The 8,019-nt window shown below is 42.4% G+C and overlaps 1 long non-coding RNA gene across 1 annotated transcript in view; it reads left to right on the forward strand.

Annotated features, from left to right (window-relative positions):
• Positions 1–6,830, forward strand: part of LOC132155569 (uncharacterized) — a 444,705-nt gene extending 437,875 nt beyond the window's left edge. Inside the window, exon 4 of the long non-coding RNA XR_009437286.1 lies at positions 6,790–6,830. This is a non-coding gene — a long non-coding RNA (uncharacterized LOC132155569). The remainder of the gene's footprint in view (positions 1–6,789) is intronic.
• Positions 6,831–8,019: the final 1,189 nt, after the last annotated feature.

Below are 8,019 nucleotides of genomic sequence, written 5' to 3' on the forward strand. Positions count from 1 at the left end.
ATATAGGTATATATATAGGTATATATATATATATAGGTATATATATATATATAGGTATATATATAGGTATATATATATATATAGGTATATATATAGGTATATATATATATAGGTATATATATGTATAGGTATATATATAGGTATATATGTTTGAATTGCATTTTACTGTATTGTTAATTATACTGTAACTTCTCATAGTATCATTAACCAACTTTGACTATTGTGAACTTATGTAATATCTGGTTAATTAGCATTTTTTGTTTTGTTTTTGAGTTTGTCAAGTCACCTTTATTTATATAGCGCTTTAAACAAAATACATTGCGTCAAAGCAACTGAACATCATTCATTAGGAAAACAGTGTGTCAATTATGCAAAATGAAGGGCAGTTCATCATTGAATGCAATGATGTCACATCTATTCAGTTTGAATAGTGTCTGTGCATTTATTTGCAATCAAGTCAACGATATCACTGTAGATGAAGTGACGAAGTGACCCCAACTAAGCAACTAAGCAAGCCAGAGTGCGACGGCGGCAAGGAAAGGTTTGTGAGTATTTTTTTCTTTACTTATGGTACAGCAGAAAATGTGATAAGAAAGAAAGAAAGAAAGTTTAAGATATACATTTATTTATAAATGTATAACAAATATATATTTATTTTTTAAAAGGTGTGCACCGTGTTGCTAATTCTGATAAACTGATCAAATAAAATAATACAATAAAATAAATATAAGATATAAATGTATTAATTTATTAACTATTTTATTATTATTATTATTCTGAAAATGGGCTAAAATATTTTTATGTCTGTAAGGTCTTGTATCAGCACTTCAGACATCAAATATCCAAATTTTCTTTGATGTAACTCTTACATGGGTGTCAGTTCATATGAACCCTCATCAGCTAATTTGTAGTGACTACAGTCTGTCATCCGAGAGAATGTATGCTAGAATCCACTCCCAAGGGTTGCTTGAGTAACCTCTCTCAACCTTTTCAAAGGACTAAATAAGTCATTGGCAGACCCAGCATGAAAATGAAGGTAAATTAGGTTTTGGGACAAGGGTACACTGCAGATTTTATTAGAATCCCAGAGGTAACCTGATACACCTGTTCCTGCCGCTCGACAGGAGATGTCTGCAACATGACCACAAGATTTATCAAGATTGACAAGAAGTGTCTTGGCCAAGGTGATAATTTCTTGGGCAGCACAGCCCTGACATGACTAATCTATACTGAGAAAATTAGATTTATGACAGAATCCTGGGATAAGGCAGCATTGAACTGAACAAAAGGTACAATCATTAAATATCACCATAATGCACTGGCAAATGTATAATCATGTGATGAGACCAGTGTCAGTGGAATGCTTTATTGAAGGGATCGTATGATGCTGCTAAAATTAACATTATTTTCTGTATTTGGTGTATTGAAATTAAGGTAAAAAAAAAACATTATTCCACATGCTGTACATTATTGTTTCTCATCTATGCCCTGCCTTTCTGAAACGCGTAATTTTTTTTAAAAGCGCATCGGTCTGAAAAGCAAAGTGTACTCTGATTGGACAGCTATCCAGTGCATTTGTGATTGGACGAATGCCTCAAGTGTGTGACAAAAATGTTACACCCCTTACCATACTGTGATGGCGTGTGTCCCGGCATTTGTCGCATCCAGTGGGATCATAAATAATGATTATAATGACTTGCACTGTCTTATTACACGTTGTGTTACTGATCACACTGCGTAAACATAATACCATGTCTGCATTTGTGATTGGACACTGAAAAAAAAAATGAACATGGCAGGTCTTTGAATTTACAAAAATTAAACATGTACAACACAATTTATTTATTTTTCAGCTGTGAACATGCTTTAATCAAGTATATTTCACTTGTTCATAGTGAGTGTTGTATATACATTTCTTTCAAGTTAACTAAAAGTGATTGAATCTAAAGCATCAATCAATCGAGTTTTGAGAAAGCCGGGGCACTCCGGAGCAGATGGTTGTGGAATTGCATAGGTGAGATGGATGACAAACCGTAAAAGGAGAAATTGGATAGAGCGCCAAAAACTTTGAAGATTCAGCAGCTGAGCCAACAGTCACTTCATCTCAGGTGACAAGGATTTAATGCAAAATCCATCAAATTGTTTTATATTTGTTTGCAAACAGTTTTCGTAGTGTATAATAATTACAGTGGTCAATTGTCAACACTTTCTAAAGAAAAATATCCAAACTTTAGGAGTTTTTGTTTGAGTACACAGTAAAAAAAAAACCACCCAGCTGTTGTTTGCATTTTTCTTAAGATTCGGTAATTTCATTCGAGAAAACTAAAGTAAAATTGAGACTTTTAATTAGTTAAACTTAAACTGTAAGTACTCCCGTTTATACTGATATGACACTTGATTCTGACTGCTAGAATAGGTCTGAAAAACGAAGAAAAGTGCAGGTGTGTCAGGTGCCCCAAAAATGTTCTAGGTCTTTAAGGGTTAAGGGGCAGGACCTCCGAAGGTCTTTTCGGTGGAGATGGCCGATTGGGGAAGCAAGATTGAAAACACTAGTCACCCCACCGGAGGACTTCACCAGGAGATGATCAGATTGTTGCACCAACCAGGGACAACCCAGAATTACATCTGCTGTAGAACGCTCGAGAACCAGGAAATTGATGAATTCCGTATGTAACATGGGGTTGGTCAGGCTGGTGAACTCTCCTGGAGGCAGGACTGAAGGCAATTTGAGCATCTGACGGTGAGCTGAATCTTTAAAGACCCTTTGAATCATCGTATGCTGCCAGTTGAAGGCAAAGCTTGGGTTCCAGGCCTTGACGAAATGCAGTGAGGGATGGTTCATTCCAGCCGCAGCAAGGGTTCTGAATTGTAGGGAATACTGATGTATGGTCATGCTGCCCTGTTTAAGATTATAAAGTTTCTCGCCAATCGACCTCATTAGTGCCAAATACCTTCTGGAAGGGAGCGATGAGATTTTACATCCACTGGGTTGACGGACCAGCTTGCATTCATATTTTCTGGGACCTGAGTGGGACCTGTGAGGGACTGTATAATAAACGCCATTTTTGCCTGTTCATTGGGATATAATGGAGGTTGTGTCTCATTGGCAAGAGAACATTGGAGGAGAAACCTGTTGCATTCCTGCACCAATCCTGAGTATGGTGCTGGTCTGACAACCGGGCTGGAGTGCACGATCTGGGCAGGAGAACCAGAAGTGGTGTGTTGTGGTGGGTGAGCCCTTGCCGGAGAATCTGGGGAAGTAAAGAGCAGAGTTCACACATGCCGTAGCAAATCCACCAGCTCTTGGAACGGGTCCAGTTTGCTCACCCTCAGCCTTTTAGATCCGATCTTCTGTAACAAATGGGACTCATTGCAGAGGGTTAGTTGAATGCAGTGGTTTGAGATAGGTAATTTGAAAGACAGTGGGAGAGATGCAGGTATGTGGATTCTTCGTTGAGATGGTATGGAGATAGTTTGCGATAGGATAACACCAGGTGGTTGGATGGATGGTGCGGTTATTGATTGTGGATTGGCTGCATTGATTATCTGTAATGATCCTCCCCAAATTTGTTAATAAAACATCAAGTTGAAGGCTACTCTCACAGGAAACAGTACTCATCCTCCATAAAATGCGTTGCACACATATTTGGGTTGAACTGTTCCGGAACAGTGTTGTAAATACAACTTATACACTGATTTCTAGTTGTGTCCTCTTTTGGAAGGCCCAAAAAAAGTCGTTTCGCTTTCACCACAAAAAACACAGCTTCTCCACAACATGGCGCCATCGGCAACAGTGATAATCAAAGTTACGCTTTCTTTCTTTGCGTGAACATTTGGACGGCATTATGCAAATAATGTAGGGGGCCCCTCTCTAAGTCTGGAGTTAGACAGCCACCCATCCGAGCTTTCATGGATGACCTGACAGTGACCATAACATCTGTCCCAGGCTGCAGGTGGATCCTGAACGGTCTTCAGGAGCTGATGTCCTGGGCTCGCGTGAACTTCAAGCCAGCAAAGTCAAGGTCCCTCGTGCTGAAGAAAGGGAAGGTTAGTGACAAGTTCCACTTCTCACTTGGCACCACCAAGATACCATCACTGACAGAGGAACCTGTGAAGAGCCTGGGGAAGGTGTTCAATTGCAGCCTGCGAGACGCAGCTTCCACAAAAGCGACCAACCAAGACCTGGAGACCTGGCTGGCCGTGGTGGACAAGTCTGGCCTTCCTGGCAAGTTCAAGGCCTGGATTTACCAGCACGGTATTCTCCCTCGGATCCTATGGCCCCTCCTGGTGTATGAAGTCCCCATTTCAACGGTGGAAGGCTTTGAGATGAGGATCAGCAGGTTTCTGCACAGGTGGACTTCCTCGAAGCCTGAGCAGCATCGCTCTATATGGGCAGAACAACAAGCTGAAGCTTCCCATGAGCAGCCTGAGCGAGGAGTTCATGGTGACGCAGTCCAGGGAGGTTCTACAGTATCAGGATTCCAGTGATCCAAAGGTTGCCCAGGCTGGGATTGAGGTCAGGACAGGGTGGAAGTGGAGGGCTGCCGTGGCAGTGGATGACGCAGAGTCAAGGCTACGGTAAAAGGTGTTGGTGGGCTCAGTGGCACAGGGGAGAGCTGGCCTGGGCAGCAGAAGAACTCCTCGCTATGACAAGGCAGAAGGGAAAGAGAGGAGGTCGGTGATTCTGGAGGAGGTGCGTGCAGGAGTTGAGGAGAAGCGAGCTTGCCAGATGGCTGGGATGCAGCCACAGGGCGCCTGGACAAGATAGGATCAAACAGCGGAGCGCAAAGTCACATGGACTGAGCTGTGGAAGGCTGAACCCTACAGGATAAAATTCCTGATCCAGGCCGTCTATGACGTGTTGCCAAGTCCATCCAACCTCTTCTCCTGGGGAATGGTGGAGACACCAGCATGCCCCTCTGCCAGCGGAGAGGAACGTTGGAACACATCCTGAGCTGCTGTCCAAAAGCCCTGGGCGAAGGGCGTTTCCGCTGACGCCATGACCAGGTCCTAAAAGCTGTAGCGGATTCTATCTGCAGTGGAATTAGCCACAGCAAGAGCCTCCACGCAGTGAAGACCACAGCTTTTGTCAGAGCTGGGGAGAAGTCAACACCAGCTGCCCGGGGCACCTCCTCTGGCCTGTTGGCAACGGCGCATGACTGGGAGCTGTCAGTTGATCTGGGCAAGCGGCTGAAGTTCCCTGAGACAGTTGCCATAACAACATTAAGGCCAGACATTGTGCTCACCTCAGAGGCCTCCAAGCAGGTAATTCTCTTGGAGCTCACAGTGCCTTGGGAAGACCATATGGAGGAGGCCAATGAAAGAAAGAGGGCAAATACTCCCAGCTTGTGGAGGGTTGCCGGAGCAATGGGTGGCTCCCGTCGAAGTGGGATGTCGAGGGTTTGTGGGCCAATCCCTTTGCAGGGCCTACAAAATGCTTGGCATCACAGGGGCGAGCCAGCGAAGGGCCGTCAAGTTGGCCACTGATGCTGCAGAAGTAGCATCAAGGTGGCTGTGGATCAGGAGAGGAGAGGTATGGCGTGTAGGGTAGTAGCGCTACCTGGACATAAGCTGGGACCTGATCACCCCGGCTGGGTCGCCTAGGGGAGGGGGTCTGATTGTTGAAAGACCCGAAACCCCACGTGATCCTAGGTTACATCACTGATGATATGTCCAGGTGCACCAGACGGTGTATCTAAAATCTTTATTCATGTGATAGCAAAGCTGAATTTTGAACAGCAGTTACTTCAGTTTTTAGTGTCATATGATCCTTTAGAAATCATTCTAAAATGATGATTTGCTTGCTCAGTTGTTATCATTTAAAACTGATGCTGCATCACATATTACAAATAGCATCATAACATCCATTCAGGATAAAACACAAAAACAACAACAACAACAACAGACATATAATAAATGAACATATTCCAATAAGAGAGGAAAAAAAAACATAAATAGTACTAGGTTTGACCTTATTAATTTGTGCTGTACATTCACTATTTTAAGAAGACTATGGATCCAGTATGTTTTCCCAATGCGGTGGAAAACTGTTATGTTATTGTCTTTTTTGCAGCTGTAAAACCAAAAAATAAACATTCTTTCTTGTATTGAGTTTATACAGAAGCCAGGATCATTATTAAGAAGACATAAACTTGGTTTAACCATGTAGTCAGTTTGTAGTAAAGAGGATAAAACAAAGTTTATGTGTTTCCACAGATTATTGGTAATATGACACTCCCAAAATATATGAAGAACAGTACCTGATGACGCAGTATTCAAGATATGGCAGTTGTTATTTGATTGTAGTTTCATTTTGAATCTTTTGTAAGGAGTTATATATTCTCTATGGATAACTTTGAAATGTATAAGACAATGAGCCAAGATTTTAGAGATTAAACTGAGGTTAGACCTCATTGTTACTATAGTTTTGATCAATTTAATGTATCCTTGTTGAATAAAAGTGTATTTTTTTACCCAAAATTGTAGTGTTTCTACCAAATATTTTCACTATTGATAACAATAAGACAAACATTTAAGCACCAAATTAGCATAAAACAATGATTTCTGAAGGATCAAGTGAAAATGAAAACTGAAGTAATGATGCTGAAAATGTATCTTTGCCTTCACAGAAATAAATTGGATTGCAAAATATATTATATATTGGAGCAGCTGTGGCCTAATGGTTAGAGAGCCGGACTTGTTACCAGAAGGCTGCCAGTTCGAGACTTGGTGCTGGCAGGAGCTGTAGGTGGGAGGGAGTTAATGAACAGTGCTCTCTTCCACCCTCAGTACCCATGGCTGAAGTGCCCTTGAGCAAGGCACTGAACCCCGGGCGCTGGATCTATAGCTGCCCACTGCTCTGGGGGTGTGTTCACTTCTCACTGCTGTGTGTGTGCACTTGGATGGGTTAAATGCAGAGCACCAATTCCGAGAATGGGTAACCATACTTGGCAAATGTCACGACTTTCATTAAAATGTAAAACAGTTATTTTAAACTAATAGTCCTAAAAAATTTTTTAAAAAATGATATGACATCATAGGAGTTGTTCTTTGAAGTTGATAGTCCAATCACATATTTACAGTGAGTAAAAACCTCATGTGTCATTGTTTTGACCACTACTATTAATAAAGGGGCCATATGATGCGATTTTAAGTTCCCTTTCAAGGGAACTTCTTACTGCATCCTCTAGGGGTCACTATGGGGAACACCTCGTCGTGACCCGTGTCTGAAGCATACATTGAAAAAACAGCAACGAGTTGGCCAGCGACAGCCCCTGACGTCACTACCGGCGCGACTATGAATAAATAGGCAACGGGGGAACACAGCATTCTCTTTGTCTTCACTGACTGTTCTGCATCTGAAAGAACTGGTAAGAGCAATCTTTCTCTGTCTATCATGGTGACTACTAGCAAGCATTTAGACACTTTGTGCATCCGTGTCGGCGTTATTTGACACCTATGACACACAAAACCTTTGCATCATTTGTTCAATAAAAAAGCTCTGCTCTCGTTCGTCTCTCTTTTCAAGGAAAGAAGGGCAGCCATCTGCTTCCCAGCGGTTCAGGACCTGCCGCTGATGAGGCACGATGAAGCATTACACATGATGGCATTGCTTCATGCATATCAGGCTGATCTGCTAAAAGACCTGGATAAAGGCGAGGGCCTTTATCCTGATCAGGTAGCCATGCTACCAAGCAGGCCGCCTCCACCATGGCAGGTCTATGGCCTATGAATAACCATTACCATGGTGGTAATGAAAAGATATCTGTGGGAGAACCTGGCAAACATCAGGATGAAAGTAGTCGAAAAGTTCAAGGAGGCGACGGAGCACTCAGCTGCCTTCAGATCCTTCGCTCCACAAAGGTCCAGGTCTGAACCCCGAACAATATAGGGGTCCTGGTCCGTCTCAATCTGAGGATCAGAGATGGACACAGAAGGCTAGTGTCATGAATCATGCTCCTCCCCCACCTGCAGGTTAGTATAAAATGATAGGTTCTTTGCCGTATCCATATAAAGAAA

The sequence above is a fragment of the Carassius carassius genome, chromosome 13 (genome assembly GCF_963082965.1).
Source record: "Carassius carassius chromosome 13, fCarCar2.1, whole genome shotgun sequence".
Lineage (NCBI taxonomy): Eukaryota > Metazoa > Chordata > Actinopteri > Cypriniformes > Cyprinidae > Carassius > Carassius carassius.